The 17,298-nt window shown below is 43.6% G+C and overlaps 1 protein-coding gene across 18 annotated transcripts in view; it reads left to right on the forward strand.

Moving 5' to 3' along the window:
- PTS (6-pyruvoyltetrahydropterin synthase) overlaps positions 1-17,298 on the forward strand; it is a 255,496-nt gene that overhangs the window by 69,235 nt on the left and 168,963 nt on the right. For all 18 annotated transcript variants that reach the window (XR_009741115.1, XR_009741092.1, XR_009741101.1 and 15 more), the window contains one exon: positions 10,600-10,863. The gene's annotated coding sequence lies outside the window, so the exon portion shown is untranslated. The remainder of the gene's footprint in view (positions 1-10,599; positions 10,864-17,298) is intronic.

Here is a 17,298-nt window from a genome sequence, read left to right on the forward strand (position 1 = left end):
TTTGTTCTGTGCACTGTTTATTATTTTTAAAATAAGGAACAAAATCTAGATTCCTAGCTTCTTTTGAAAAGAGGGAATATTGAGCAAAACGTTTCATTAAATACTGCTAAAGAGTTGCTGTCCCCTTGACATAAGATATTCTATTTTCAGTAACCCAGTAAACTCAGTAAAATCCTTTGTGTCTTCCTGACACAGTGTCATATGCAGAACTAAGAACAAAATATGTTGATGCTATATTACCAATTTTTTTTTTATGAGCTCAGTTTTCTCTTTTGTGTTATGAGTCCTGACTACTTTAGGCTATTGATTTGTGACCTTTATTGAGTCACTTAATTCCTACTTATATGGGCTTCCCAGGCGGCACAGTGGTGAAGAATCTGCCTGCCAATGTGGAGACACGAGTTCAACCCCTGGGTCAGAAAGATCCCCTGGGAAAGGAAATGGCAACCCACTCCAGTATTCCTGCCTGGAAAATTCCATGGATAGAGGAGTCTGGTGGGCTACAGCCCCTGGGGTCACAAAGAGTTGGACACGACTGGGTGACGTGCACGACAATGCCTACTTTTGGGTTATTTACTCTGAGTTCTTATTTAAAATTCTTTATCATTGGAAAGTTTTCTAACATTGCAGCTGCCTGAGGCAGTGGTTGCAACTAACAAGGAGCTGAGCAAAAATGTAAAAGAAAAAACTGGAGAATGAGGTTTTGACTAGGGGCCTTGGCAAGCTCTGACAAATCCCTGGGAATCTGAAAGTCCACCTGCACGAACAGAGCTATGCACAGGCCCAGGAAAGATCTGAGAAAGCCCTTATCTCTCATCTGTGGCTGACCTTGAGGATCTACACGAGTAAGAAGAATGCAGCTAAGGCAGAGTTGTAAAATGCTCATCTGACCAGTGAATTCATGCTTTAAAATGCACACAGAGGAAGCTGAGAGGAAGCTGCCAAAGGCTGAGAGACTTATTGGTTCAAGATGTTTAGGAAATCTCTGTCTATTCATTAACTGACCACTAAGCTAACTGAGGGCTTCCGCTGTGGCTCAGTAATAAAGAATCTGCCTGCAAAGTAGGAGACCCAGTTTCGATCCCTGGGTTGGGAAAATTCCCTGGAGAAGGAAATGACAACTCACTCCAGTATTCTCGCCTGTGAAATCCCATGGGTAGAGGAACCTGGTGGGATACAGTCTATGGGGTTGCAAAGAGTTGGATTTATCAACTAAACAACAACCAGCTAACTGAGCAGAGACTTCAGTGGCCACACATAATAAGGAATATTGACTTTGCAGAATGAATTCAGAAAAGTTGCTAAACAGGCAGCAGCAGCAACAACAAATAATAACCAACAGGAACTACAACAAATCCTAGGAAGGAGGGGAATTGGGTGTACAGAATGGTCAATGGTCACATTATATTTTTTTAAATGTTCAATTTTCAACAAAAAATTATGAAACATACAAATGAATAAAAAGTATGTTCTGTTTATAGAAAAAAAAAATCCCAGCCAATAGAAACCATCCTTGAAGAAGTCCAGATGTTGGATTTACTAGACAGAAATATTAATTCAATTATTATAAATATGTTCAAAGAACTAACAGAAGCCATGTTTAAAGAATAAAAGAAAAGCGTAAGAATGATGTCTCAACAAAAAAGGAATATTAGTAAAGAGATAGAAATGATAAAAAGAACCAAACAGAAAATTTGTAGTTGAAAAGTAAAACTGAAAGGAAAAATTCACTAGAAGGACTTAAGAACAGATTTAACTGGCAGAAGAAAGTATCAATAAACTTGAAGATATTCAGTAAAGATATTCAATACATTTAAGAAAAGAAATGCAAGATTATATACTGAAAACTACAACAAGGAACTCATAAAAGCCAAAATGATCTTGAAGCAATAACAACAATAATGTTGGAGAACTCACACTTAGCAAGTTCAAAACTATGAAGGTATTGTAATCAAGACAGTGTGGAAAGATGGTGGAGTAGAAGGACTCCACTTCTATTCACTTCCTTTCATGGGCACACAAAACTGCAACTATTTGTACAGCAACTATTGATGAGAAAGACGGGTTTCTACCAGAGAAGATCTACAAGTAAAAACGTAGAGAAGGAATCACAAGGAGACAAGTAAGAGGTAAGAAGTTGTCAAGACCCATACCCCCTGAGAAAATAATGACAATTTCAGAGGTTCTCCACGAGGAATAAGGGATCTGAGCCCCACATCAAGCTCGCCAGCCTGGGGGTCTTGAACTGGAAAAACAAGCCCTTAGAATGTTTGGCTTTGAAGGCCAGCAGAGCTTACTTTTGGGAGACCTACAGGGCTGGGGGAAATAGAGATTCCACTCTTAAAGCGTGCATACAAAATCTCACATGCTCCAGGACCCAGGGAAAGGAACCTGGATTAGACCCACCTGCTGATCTTGGAGAGTCTCCTGGAGACGCAAGAGGAAACTGGGGCTCATCCCAGGGATATAAACACTGGCAGCAGCCATTCCTGGGAGCTCGATCTGCCACAGGACACTGGTGCTGCAAGTGTCATTTTTTTTATCCTTCCTCTAGCTTATTAGTGCCAGGACTCAGCCCTACCCACCAGGCTTTTGACACCAATAATGGGACACCTCAGGCCAAGCAACTACCCGGCGTGGGGCACAGCACCACCTACCAGCAGACAGGCTGCCTTAATACCCCCAGAGCCCAGAGCCACTACTGGACAAGGCCCTTCCACTAGAAGGCCCAGGACTTGTCCCCACACTCCGGTGTACAGGCACTAGACCTGGAACCCCCAGAGATCCCAGGGTCCAAGGGAGGACCCAAATTAATAAAATCAGATAAAAAGCAGAAGTTAAACCAACACCACAGGAATACAACGGTGCCTAAGAGACTACTAAAATAACTATAATAAAATGGACTACCTAGAATCAATAGGCAAGTTCCTAGAAACGTGCAATCTCCCAAGCCTGAACCAAGATGAAACAGGAAATATGAACAGACCAATTACAGGTAATGATATTGAATCAGTAATAAAATAAAACTCCCAACAAACCAAAGTCCAGGACTAGATAGCTTCACAGGTGAATTCTACCAAACATTTAGAAAAGACTTACTTATCCTTCTTAAACTATTCCAAAAAATTTCAGGACAACTGCACTGAACTCATTCAACAAAGCCAGCATCACCTTGATACTGAAACCTGATAAAGATATCACAGAAAAAGAAAATTATAGGCAAATATCATGGATGAGAGCTTCCCAGGTGGTGCTAGCGGTAAAGAACATGCCTGCCAATGCAGGAGATATAAGAGATGTGGTTCGATCCCTGGGTTGGGAAGATCCCCTGGGGAAGGGCATGGGAACCCACTCCAGTATTCTTGCCTGGAGAATCCCATGGACAGAAGAGGCTGGTGGGCTATGGTCCACACGGTCACAAAGACTGAAGTGACTTAGCACACACACACACATCACGGATGGTCATAGACACAAAAATCCTCAACAAAATATTAGGAAATCAAATCATTATGTTAACAATATTAAAAGGATCATACACCTTGGTCAAGTGGGATTTATCCCAGGGAGGCAAGAATAATTTAATATCTGCACATCAGTCAATGTGATACACCACGTTAAAAATTTGAAGAATAGGGGCTGGTGGCTCAGCGGTAAGGAATCTGCCTGCCAATGCATGAGACATGGGTTTGATCCCTGGTCTGGGAAGATCTTACATGCTGCCGAGCAGCTAAGCCTGTGTGCCACAACTATTGAACCTGTGCTGTAGAGCCCAGGAGCCACAACTGCTAAGCCCTCACACCACAGCTACTGAAGCCCACGTGCCCTAGAGCCCATGCTCCACAGCAGTAGAAGCCACCACAGTGAGAAGCGTGTGCTCTGCAACTCAAGAGTAGCCCCCGCTCACTCTAACTAGAGAAAAGCCCATGCAGCAGTGAAGACCCTGCATAGCCAGTAAATAAATGAATTTTAAAAAGACTTTGAAAGGTCCATCAACAGATGAATGGATAAGAAAGCTCCATATACAAAATGGAGTATTATTCAGCCATTAAAAAGAATACATTTGAATCAGCTCCAATGAGGTGGATGAAACTGGAGCCTATTATACAGAGTGAAGTAAGCCAGAAAGAAAAACACCAATACAGTATACTAATGCATATATATGGAATTTAGAAAGATGGTAACAATATCCCTGTATACGAGACAGCAAAAGAGACACAGATGGATAGAACAGTCTTTTGGACTCTGTGGGAGAGGGAGAGGGTGGGATGATTTGGGAGAATGGCATTGAAACATGTATAATATCATATATGAAGCTATCGCCAGTCCAGGTTCGATGCAGGATACAGGAAGCTTGGGGCTGGTGCACTGGGATGACCCAGAGGGATGGTACGGGGAGGGAGGTGGGAGGGGGGTTCAGAATGGGGAACACATGTATACCTGTGGCAGATTCATGTTGATGTGTGGCAAAGCCAATACAATATTGTAAAGTAATTAGCCTCCAATTAAAATAAATTTAAATTAAAAAATAATGATAAAAAATAAAATTAAATTAAAAAAATAAAAGGTCAGAGAATAAAAATCATATAATCATCTCAACAGAAAAAGATTTGGACAAACTTCAACATTCAATTAATCTATGACTTTTGGTCAATTAATCTATGACTTTTGGTCAATTAATCTATGACAAAGTAGGCAATAACAGACAATGGGAAAGGACAGTCTCTTCAATAAGTGGTGCTGGAAAAAATCAGCTACATGTAAAAGAATGAGATTAGGATATTTTCTCATGCTGTATACGACCATAAACTCAAAATAGATTAAAGACCACAGTGTAAACCTGGAAAAGTCCTAAAAGAAAACATAGGCAAAACACTCTTTGACATAAATTGTAGCAATATTTTTTGGAATCTTTCTTTTAAGGAAAAGGAAACAAACCAAAATGTACACACACACAAAACATACATGCATAAGGGCCTATTACTCCAACATGAAAGGGAATCCAATTCTGTCATTCGCAACAACATGTACGGACCTAGACGTTATTATATTTAGTGAAGTAAGTCATACAGAGAAAGACAAAGACTGTATGTTGTCATTTATATGTGGAATCTGAACTATAAAACAAATGAACACAAATAATAAAATGAAACACACCTATAGATACAGAGAATAAACTAGTCATTATCAGTAAAGAGATCCATAGAGATAGAAAGTGGTTGTCGGGGGCCTGGCAGACAAGGAGAATGGAGAATGACTGCTAGTTGGTTTGGGGTTTCTCTTTGGGGTGATGGAATTGTTCTGGGATAGATAATGGGGATAGTCTCAAAATCTTGTGAATATACTAAAAAACCACTGAATTGAATTTTATGGTATCTGAATTATGTTTCAGTAAACTCTTTTCTTTACATACTATTCTGTGTAAGCAAGTTGGGGTAGTAGAAAGAATGAGACCAAACTTTATTTTTTATTTATTCATCTTTTTAACAAGAGAAAAGTATACAAATTTATATGTTTGAAGTGACATGGGAGCCATCACAAGGAAATGAAGACATGAAAAAATGAGTAAACCCAAGTGATTTTTTTCAAGTATATTGAGACATAATTGACATATGACATTGTGCAAGTGTAAAGTGTACAACAGGTACTTCCCTGGTGGCTCAGTGGATAGGAATCTGCCTGCCAGTGCACGGGATGCAGGTTTGTTCTCTTGTACGGGAATATTCCACCTGTCACAGAACAACTAAGCCCATGGGCCACGACTACTGAACCTGTGTGCCCCAGCGACTGAAGCCCACGCTCGGCAACTAGAGGGGCCACCGCAATTACAAGCCTGAGCACCGTAATGAAGAGCCAGCCGCCCCTCTTGCTGCAACTAGAGAAAGCCCATGCAAAAGCAACGAAGACCCAGAGCAGCCAAAAATAAATAAATATTTAAAAAATTAAGTGTACAGGATACTGATAACACTTTTATCTTGCTATATGACTACTACCACAGTGTTAGCTAACACCTCCAGTAATGGGGAGATTTAAAAAAAAAAAACTTTTATTCATTTTGCGGTTCGGCTGCGGTGGGTCTTCACTGCGCACGTGGGCTTACTCAGCTGTGGTGTGCAGTGCAGTGTGGTGGCTCCTCCTGCTGTGGAGCACAGGCCGGGACACGCGGCCTTCAGTAGTTGCGGTATGTGGGCTCAGCAGTTACAGATCCCAGGCTCTACAGCACAAGCTCAACAGTTGTGGCCCGTGGACTTGCTTGCTCCACGGCATGTGGGATCCTCCTGGACCAGGGCTCAAACCTCTGTCTCGTGCTCTTGCACTTGGCGGGTGGAGTCTTTACCATGAGCCACCAGGGAAGTCCGGGAGATGTTGACTGAGTGTTTTTATGGAAAGACTGAAAAGTCATGGAAAGATGTCATAGGACAAAGGTGAGCTAAGTGTAGTGAACTGGAAGTGGAAGAGTGTGATCAGTAAGGCCAGTTCATTCAGATTCCTCTTAAGACAGAACGTTAGTGTTAGGAGAATTTTAACCTATGTGAACTTTAGTCTCCACTGCTGAAAATTGAGACATTAATACCAATTTTATGTATTTTTATGCGTATTAAGTGAGAAATATATGTAAACCATTTAGGGGGGTGAGATGGGTCTGACTCACAGTAGGTGTATAACACATGTTAATTTGTTTTCTTCCTTCTTTCCTTCCTCTCTCCCTCCTTCTCTGTTTTCCTCCCTTCCTTTCCTCCATTCTTCTTTCCTTTATACCAGATTAAGGCACTGAATCTGGAGAAAAGAAAATACAGGGGTCCTGCTGTTGACAGGGAAATAAAAGTCTAATCCTCCCTATGAACTGGGGGCAGAAGACTGGGGCAATGGGGGACAACTCAGAGAAAAGCTCTGATTTAAACAGAATTCTTCCACTCATTCACTGCGATGTGGCGCTGAGCCCGAGAGGGCCTGTAGAAGTCATCAGCATTGCCTCCAGGGAGGAGGGAGCTGTCTGTTGGCTACAGGGGCAGTTGTTGACCAAACAAAGCTGTTCTTTGATTCCAGCCAGAAATGGCTTGATTTTTCCAGAGGACTAGGGACCACAAGAAAACTAGTTTTTAAAATTATACATTTCTTTGGGCTTCCCTCTCCTCCACCATTTTCTTTGGAATTTTGGACCTTAGTTCCTGGACATGCACACATTTAAAAAGCTCCATGCTGCTAAGTCACTTCAGTCGTGTCCAACTCTGTGCGACCCCATAGACGGCAGCCCATCGGGCTCCCCCGTCCCTGGGATTCTCCAGGCAAGAACACTGGAGTGGGTTGCCATTTCCTTCTCCAATGCATGAAAGGGAAAAGTGAAAGTGATGTCGCTCAGTCGTGTCCGACCCTCAGCGACCCCATGGACTGCAGCCTTCCAGGCTCCTCCATCCATGGGATTTTCCAGGCAAGAGTACTGGAGTGGGGTGCCATTGCCTTCTCCAAAAAAGCTCCATAGGTGATTCTAAAAGAGGGTTGTTGTTGTTGTTGTTTAACTTTAACATTCATTCAAGTCACATGGAGCATTTTGCTAACATGCAGTTTCTGATTCATGGGTCTGGTGTGGAGCCTGAGACCCTCATTTCTAACAGGCTCCCATATAAAGCCAAACTGTTGCTTATCCATGGGCCACACCTTGAACAGCAGAGGTTTAACAGCTGATCTGATAGAACAGATTAAATGTTACACTAATTGTTAAAGTTGAAAAAGCTGGGTTCTATGACTACTGTGCACCTCAAACTAGTCAACCTGCCTAGAGTTTATCTGCTGAAATGATTCATGGTGTAGAAAGTGGGCACTTCAATACCTGGCTGGTCTCTCTGGAAAGGAGCGCTATCAGAGAGGAGAGGGCAGCTGCTCTTCTAAGGTCAGAGTCTGAGGAGAGGGTCCCTGAAATTCACCAGAAGCGACCACTGGCGACTGCAGACTGCAGGGATTATCAGCCTGAATTTCTGGGGGTTTTGATCCAGTGTCGTGGGTGTGTCAAAGGTGTTTGGGATGCAGTTTGGCCACCATGGGGGTATAAGCACAGACTTTGGAGTCAGAGGGGCCTCAGACCTCTTTGTAGCCTCAGATTGTACTTAAGTTATGAAAAAGAGCACTGTCTAAGCCACAGTTCTCTTATTCATATAGTGGAAAAAATAATACCAGCCTTGCAGGATTGTGTCAAGGTTTAAGAAATAATGCAGGTGACTGCCTGCCATGGCCAATGCTCTTTAAGTGGGGGTTCTTAGCCACTGATGGCAGGTCAGAGTGCAAATCTAAGAAAAGGGCCACCAGGGGCCAGGGGGGGCGGTCCCCAGAATGTTTACTCTCGTCTGTTTCCTCACGGTGGGTGCTTCAGTTAACATGAGTTAATTCAGGGACTGACTGGCTTGTACCCTTTGGCTCTTTGGTTTAGGGTGGTGGATGTTATGTTTTTGAGGCTCCCATAGCATAGATTTTTTTGCTTTCAGTTCAGTTCAGTCACTCAGTCGTGTCTGACTCTTTGTGACCCCATGAATCGCAGCACGCCAGGCCTCCCTGTCCATCACAAACTCCCGGAGTTCACTCAGACTCACGTCCATCAAGTCAGTGATGCCATCCAGCCATCTCATCCTCTGTCGTCTCCTTCTCCTCTTGCCCCCAATCCCTCCCAGCATCAGAGTCTTTTCCAATGAGTCAACTCTTCGCATGAGGTGGCCAAAGTACTGGAGCTTCAGCTTCAGCATCATTCCTTCCAAAGAAATCCCAGGGCTGATCTCCTTCAGAATGGACTGGTTGGATCTCCTTGCAGTCCAAGAGACTCTCTAGAGTCTTCTCCAACACCACTGTTCAAAAGCATCAATTCTTTGGCCCTCAGCCTTCTTCACAGTCCAACTCTTACGTCCATACACGACCACAGGAAAAACCATAGCCTTGACTAGACGGACCTTTATTGGCAAAGTAATGTCTCTGCTTTTGAATATATTATCTTTTGCTTTAGGAGAAGGCAATGGCACCCCACTCCAGTACTCTTGCCTGGAAAATCCCATGGACGGAGGAGCCTGGAAGGCTGCAGTCCATGGGGTTGCTGACGGTCGGACATGACTGAGTGACATCACTTTCACTTTTCCCTTTCATGCACTGGAGAAGGAAATGGCAACCCACTCCAGTGTTCTTGCCTGGAGAATCCCAGGGACGGGGGAGCCTGGTGGGCTGCCGTCTATGGGGTCGCACAGAGTTGGACACGACTGAAGTGACTTAGCAGCAGCAGCAGTGGTCGGTTGTTCAGAAGATGTATACTACCCCTCTCATTCCCTGAAGCTGACATCTCTCTTTTCAGAGAGATGACAAACTATTGTACACGACATTAAGAATTTTCAAGCGGAACTGGCCCTAATCATTTTAATCTAGCTCCCTCATTTTAGATTAAACCTGCCTGAGGCTATAGACTTGGTGGCAAATCTGGGCCTAGAACACCATTCCACCCCACTGCTGCCAGCTCCTGCGGGGTGTTTCTGCACTGTACTGTTCTGCTGCCTAGTTAGTACCTGCTTGTTCCTACTTGGCATTTTAGATTCAGATGGGACAAAGTCAAGGTATAGTATGTTTTAATTTTAATGTGATTCAGATGGGACAGATGGGTATAGTATGTTTTAATTTTAATTTTAATGTGCCAGGCGTGTGCATCCAGGACTCTTGCTCAGTCTGTTTTCATTTTATAGAATTTGGAGAGAAGTTTACTATTACAGTAGTTCATTATTCTATCTTTGCTCGTGTGCATCCAGGACTCTTGCTCAGTCTGTTTTCATTTTATAGAATTTGGAGAGAAGTTTACTATTACAGTAGTTCATTATTCTATCTTTGCTCGAGACTTTTTATTGGTCACATCTGTGGCTTTAATCCTGAACTGTGTGTCCAGAGAACAGTTGGAATGGCACAGTACTTTGGCCACATGGCCTCCTTTGCAACTTCAGTTGCTGAGATTAGGGTTGGGGGTATCAAATAAGCTGCTCAAGGTCACACAGCTTTCGGGAAAAGTGATCCCTGTCTTATACTCAGTTGTCACCAAATTCCAGGCTGATGACAGTCTTGATCAACACACACTTGTCAAAGGAATGAGAGACATTGAGAGTAAAATGATGAGACTTTAAAAAGAGAACACAAAAATTTATTTACAAGCCTGCTTTTTAATTCTAATTTCATAGCATTTTGACATTTTATAATTAAAATGTCCTTTTTAAAATGAAAGTATGGTCCTTGTAGATTACAGATAGTAGATCCCTCTCCCACTCATCTGTTTACTTTTTACAATGTTTTTATTTGGCAAAATGAGAAAAAATTGGAAAAATTAGCATTCTATCTAGGTCCCTGGAATCCAAAAGCTGGATACCAGGGGTCTATGAAGACTCTGCATCATAACTTTCCAAAATGCTTTGTGTTAATGTGGCAAGGAGCCAAGATTGCTGGCATTTAAGTAGGAGTCGGAAAATTGTCTCAGGGTGTGTTCAAAGATCTCTTTCTCATTGAGAGAGAGGCTGAACCTTTTAAGTTCCTCCTTCCAACATTAGAGTCCATAGCTCCCCCCAATTGAAAATTGATTTCATTCATTTTTTTTAGGCAGAAATAAAAGCATTGAGGGCACTTTGTGGTCTGCGTTGGTGGGTGAAGGACTGAAATGAGACAAGAATAGAACTCTGCGCTCCCTACTCCCCAAACCCCAGCAGAAAAGGAACTTGAAACTGCACCCCCAACAGGGGGAGGAGGAAGCTTTGGACATCCTTTTCATGTGACCGGCTAGCATGGCTTTGAAACCATGCCCCACAGCTTTAACAGAAACTGGTGACTATCAGAAATTCTTGAGCTTATCTTACAGAACAGCAGGTAAGGGAAAAGCTTCTTAAAACTTCCTTCTGCTTATAGCCTGCCCTACTTGAGCAAGCGCAAGCTCGCCTTTAATCACTTCGTTGCTGATTGCGTGTCCTCATAGGTTCACGTAGCCTAGGAATTTGGAATCAGCTCTTGCCCAGTTTGAACCAGCTGAGACTATTTGGGATCATTGACTCTAAAACTGGACCTGAGTAGAACACTGATTACCTGACCTTTTCCCTGCCTCCACTCATCTTTCTGAATGCCTAAGACCACTCTGCTTCTTTAACCCATAAATATTTCAAGCCCCTTGACTTTGACAAGGCAGATCTCGAAGTTCTTCTCCCATCTTCTCATTTGGCTGCTTCATGAATAAGCCATTTCTCTGTTGCAAACCTCATCATCTCAGCATTTACCTTGCTGAGCATCATACAAAGGAACCTGGTTTGGTTACTGGTTTCTCCTTTGAGAGGCAAGAACTCTGCCTGAGAGGAGGTGCATTGCAAGGTGCTTGGGGAGAGTTTAGCAAGCCCTGGTCAATTACCTCTGGAAAAAGTTGGCTCTCTGTTATTTTCTGTTATTTTTGTTGTTTAGTTGCTAAGTCATGTCCGACTCTTTTGACCCCATGGACTGTAGCCCGCCAGGCTCCTCTGTCCGTAGGATTTCCCAGGCAAGAATACTCGAGTGGGTTGCCATTTCCTTCTCTAGGGTATCTTCCTGACCCAAAGGAATCAAGCCCTTGTCTTCTGCATTTCAGGTGGATTCTTTACCGCTGAGCCACCAGGGAAGCCCTTAATTTCCATTAATTAGACTTTAACATTACTTTGGAGGATGAAGCACTTATCAAGAAATTCAAATGCTTGTTCCTACTATTTAACTGGAAGGCTCAATAGTGAAAAGATATAGGATGGTTTAATCAGTGAGGCATGCCTGGGAACTCCCAGGATGAGCCGTGGTTCGGTGTGGTGGTCTAATGAGAAAGTGATGGAGACAACTCTCCAGAGGTAAAATCAAAAAAAGATGCCACATATGAGAATTCCCTGACAGCCTGTTCTTTCAAAGGGTATTGATTTTCTAGGGACTGCCCTGGTGGTCCAGGGGTTAAGAATCTGTCTTTCACTGCAGGGGATGAGGGTTAGATCCCTGGTCAGGGAACTAAGATCCCACATGCCTTGGGGCAACAAAGCCCTCGCACTACTGAACCCACATGCCATGACTAGAGAAGCCCACGTGCTTCAACAAAGACCCAGCACAGTCCAAACAAAACAAAACAAAACAAAACAGAAAATAGGTATATTGATTTTCTAAAATCCTACTTTATTCATGTGGGTTTAAGGTAGCTAACAGAAACACAAGATTTAAAAAGCAAAAAGTTAAGGATATAAGGATAATAAGAGTAGAAGGAATAAGATGATTACGAGGAAGGTGAGGCTCATCATTCAGAAATGCTGGGTGGACTGTCTCTCTGAGTTTGGTACTGTTTAGGGCACTGAGGCAGAGAAGGCAATGGCACCCCACTCCAGTACTCTTGCCTGGAGACTCCCATGGATGGAGGAGCCTGTTGGGTTGCAGTCCATGGGCTCACTTGAGAGTCAGGCATGACTGAGCAACTTCACTTTCACTTTTTCTTTCACGCATTGGAGAAGGAAATGGCAACCCACTCCAGTGTTCTTGCCTGGAGAATCCCAGGGACAGAGGAGCCTAGTGGGCTGCCGTCTATGGGGTCGCACACAGTCGGACACGACTGAAGTGACTTAGCAGCAGTAGCAGCAGGGCACTGAGGAAATAAGACAAACCCCTACTCCAATAGGGTTTATGATGTGTTCATGTAATGTACAACAACTCTATTGAAATGCAGACCTGAATCCAGCCCATACCTTTCCCTTTTCAATATCATTTCATTAGTTGAGTCCCAGGGACATCCTTTAATTCATTTAATTCTCTTAGACACTACTGACTTCTGCCATTAATTTTGAACTGTGATTTTTTTTCCCCCTTTTGTACTGATTTGATACAATATGGCAATATTTTAAATATCATTACTGCATACTGTAGCTTCTTATCTTTCCTAAAAACAAAACAAATAACAGTACTTATTTTCCTGATAACATATAGGCTCTATTTCTAGCCTTGTGTACAAATGCATTTTTGTCACATGCAACTTGTTATTGATAAAATAATTTCAGATTATTTGTAGCACTGTTTCCTGAAACTTTGAGAATCATCAACTGAAGGAGTTAAAGTCTTATTTGAACATATCTTTCAATTAAGAATGACCAATTCAAAGATGCTTTGTTAAAAATAACATATAGGGCTTCCCTCGTTGTCCAGTGGTTACGAATCTGTCACGCAATGCAAGGGATACCAGTTCAGTCCCTGGCCTGGGAAAACCCTGCATGCCGCAGGCAACTGAGCTGATGAGCTGCAATGACAGCCTGTTCGCCTAGAGCCTATGCTCTGCAATGAGAAGCCACCACAATGAGAAGCCTGCATGCCACAGCTAGAGATTAGCCCCTGCTCTCTGCAACTAGAGAAAGCCTGTGTATAGCAACAGATCCAACACAAACAATAAAATAAAGAAAGAAATATTAAAAAATAAAAGTAACATATATGTTTAAACTTTTAAACATATAGATTTTAAAATAAAATCTATTTAAAAGTTTTTATTGGAGTGTGGTTGACTTCAATGTTGTTTAGTTTCAGTTATACAGCATTGTGGTTGTTGTATATATAGGCTTTCCTGGTGGCTCAGATGGTAAAGAATCTGCCTGCAATGCAGGAGACCTGGGTTCAATCCCTAGGTCGGGAAGACCCCCTGGAGAAGGGAATGCCAATGTTCTTGCCTTGAGAATTCCATGGATAGAGGAGCCTGGCAGGCTGCAGTCCATGCGGTCACAGAGTCAGCCATGGCTGAGTGACTTATACACACACACACACACACACACACACATATAATTCTTTCCCCACAAAAGTTATTACAAAATATTGAGTAGGGTTTCCCATGCTGTACAGCAGGTCCTTGTTGGTTACCTATTTTATATATGGTAGTGAAAGTCACTTAGTTGTGTCCAGCTCTTGTGACCCCCAAGGAGTACAGCCTCCCAGGCTCCTCTGTTCATGGAATTTCCCAGGCAAGAATACTGGAGTGGGTAGCCGTTCCCTTCTCCAGGGATCTTTCCAAACCAGGGATTAAACCCAGGTCTCTCACACTGCAGGCAGATTCTTTACTGGCTGAGCCACCAGAGAAACCCACATATGAAAGTGAAAGTGTTAGTTGGTCAGTTGTGTCCAACTCTTTGCAATCCCATGAACTGTAGCCCACCGGCTCCTTTGTTCATGGGATTCTCCAGCCAAGAGTACTGGAGTGGGTAAACATTCCCTTCTCCAGGGGATCTTCCTGACCCAGAGATTGAACCCTGGTCTCCTGCATCACAGGCAGATTCTTTACCATCTGAGCCACCAGGGAAGCCCATATATAGTAGTATGTATATGTTAATCCCAAGCTCCCGATTTATCTATCCTCCCCCAACTATAAGGGCTATTTTTTAAAATGATCTTTGAAATTAAAACATAGAATCTAAAAATGCTGATGAAACACATGGATCCTAAAGATAAAATAGATGTGGAAAAGAAAATGGCAACCCACTCTGGTTTTCTTGCCTGGGAAATCCCATGGACGGAGGAGCCTGACAAATTACAGCCTATGGCGTCACAAAAGAGTTGGAGATGACTGAGCAATTAAATGACAACAACAACAACAACAATGATGCTCTGAAGAGCTGGTGACAAGTGAGGACAGGGAAAAGAGTGATTATTTTGAAGCCCTGTTGAGGCAGACCTTGGTAGATGGTTGCTTTCCATCTGTTTTATTTAATCGTCACAACAATCCCATAAGCTGCTGCCGCCACTGCTGCTGCTAAGTCGCTTCAGTTGTGTCTGATTCTGTGCGACCCCATAGATGGCAGCCCACCAGGCTCCCCCGTCCCTGGGATTCTCCAGGCAAGAACACTGGAGTGGGTTGCCATTTCCTTCTCCAGTGCATGAAAGTGAAAAGTGAAAGTGAAGTCGCTCAGTCGTGTCCGACTCTTGGCGACCCCATGGACTGCAGCCTACCAGGCTCCTCTGTCCATGGGATTCTCCAGGGAAGAGTACTGGAGCGGGGTGCCATTGCCTTCTCCGATCCCATAATCTAGGAACCATCAACTCCCTTCTTACAGGAATTGAGACCCAGTGATAGTGAATTGACCAGAAGCTAGTAAGTGAAGGAGCTGAGATTTACAAACATTTATGTCTACTCCATCTTGTTACAAAAATTGATTTGGGACTACAAGCTGAGATTTGAAACCAGGCCTTTCCTTTTTTGGTTATGGGTTCCCATAGCTTGACATCCCATTACAAAAGATTCTACTAGTGGAAAATGACTTGGTTCAGGCATAACAGAAACATTATCTTGATCTTCTGAAATTGGTGCTCTGGGGCTGTTATTTAATAAGCACTTCTCAGGAACTCTCACATTTATTAACTATGAGTAATTAGAGTGCTGTTTTATCGTAGGTGGAAATAAGCTTTCTTGCAGTTTTACACTAAGAGAATAAATGCCATCATCTTCATATGCTTATTCCAGAGCAATAATTCCCAACTGGGAGTGATTTTGCCACCTGGAGGATATTTGGCAATGTCTAGAGGCATTTTTGTTGCTACAGCTAGTGAAGGGGGTGCTACTGGTAGTAGAAGCCAGGCTGCTGCAAAATGTTCTACAAGGCACAGCATGGCCCCCACGACAAACAGTTGTCCAGCCCCGCATGTCAACAGTGCTGAACTTGTGAAACCCTGCTCTAGAGGAAAGGGATTACCTGGTATGTGAAATATTTGTGGCTTTTAATAACAACCGATAAATACCAGTTATTAAACATCCATGGTGGACTTCTGTGGTGGTCCAATGGTTAAGAATCCACCTGCCAATGCAGGGGGCACAGGTTCCATCCTTGGTCTGAGAAGATCCCATATGACATGGGGCTACTTAGCCCGTGCACCACAGCTTACTGAAGCCCGCATGCCTAGAGCTTGAGAGCTGCAACTGCTGAAGCCTGTGCACCCTAGAGCCTGTGCTCGGCCACAAGAGAAGCCGCCGCAAAGGGAAGCGTATGCGTCACAACCAAGAGGAGCCCCTGCTCGCCACCACTAAAGCAAGTCTGTGTGCAGCAACGAAGGCCCAGAGGAACCACTGACAAATAACTAAACAAACAGACAAAAACAACAAAAATCCGTGGTGTCTGAACGCTTCAACTGATCAGTCAATACTTATGCTCCTGGTATCACTTCCAATGGTCCAAAAAAAAGATTTTCATATATGGGAAACTGTAATGGGAAACCAAGAAGTTCTGAAAATTTGAGCAGCTACCAAAAGGGAAAAATCGTAGTCAGTCCATACAATGAAAAAGAGCTATACACCGGGGCAAGGAAGACGGTCCCTTCAGTGTGGGTGGTTAAGAGCAGGATTTCTGAAGTGGGGAAGAAAGATCGGTTTTTGTCTTCCTGATTTGCCATTCGCCATCCAGGTGACCTCAGAACAATATATTGAATTGCTCTAATAATTCGTCCTCCATAAAATGGGGATAATGGTAGCACCCAGGTCCTAAGGTGGCTGGGAGCTTTTTAATGAGATAATATGTGTGGCACACAATGCCTAGCACAGAGAAGCACTCAGTAAAGTCTTGCTTCCCTAGTTGTTATTATTCTTGGAGAGAATCCATCAAGGTGGGGCCTGGGAGCTGCCCACACTTCCTCCAGAGGGGAGCTCCTCCTTGAGCAGCTACACTTGAGTCAGAGCCGTGGGTGCTTTACGCGGGTTCTAGGACACAGCCTGTCTAGCTAGTCATGAGCTGTTCATCACCGCAGCTGAGCCGGGGTGGAACTGTGCTTGATTGACTGCAGGGTGGGGGGCGGGGGTGGAAGAAGTAGGAAAGAGGATGGAGAGCAAGTTTCTTTTTCCTGTGAAACTTCCTAAACTGAGCACCTTCATCTTGGTCTGCAGAGCAGAAGCAGCATGCGGAGTGGAGTGTAAAAGTCTCCATCTGTGAATGATACATAAGGTTTAGAGCCGGAGCTACCCCGGACTCCTTCCCCAGGCAGGATGCGAGCTCTCTAGAACCCTCCAGGGCAGGTGTTAGGCTAGCTTGGCCCCCAGGCATTCCGGTGAGGACAGAGGGCGGGGTGTTCTTGCCCTGGATACCTGCTAGGTTCTCGCTCATGAGGTCATTTGGGCTCTTTGCCTTTGTCTGACGTGGATTTTACCAGAGAACGGCTCTGTCTTCATCCTTTGTGATCCACACCCTTTGCCGCCTTTTCCTGTGCTTTGTAAACAGAGATATTTTTAGTTTTCTTTCTCTGGTATTGTTCCAGCCCCACGCCCTTGTGACTTCCTGGTGCAGGGCAGTCATCCTGCAGGGT

This window comes from Bos javanicus, chromosome 15 (assembly GCF_032452875.1).
Source record: "Bos javanicus breed banteng chromosome 15, ARS-OSU_banteng_1.0, whole genome shotgun sequence".
Lineage (NCBI taxonomy): Eukaryota > Metazoa > Chordata > Mammalia > Artiodactyla > Bovidae > Bos > Bos javanicus.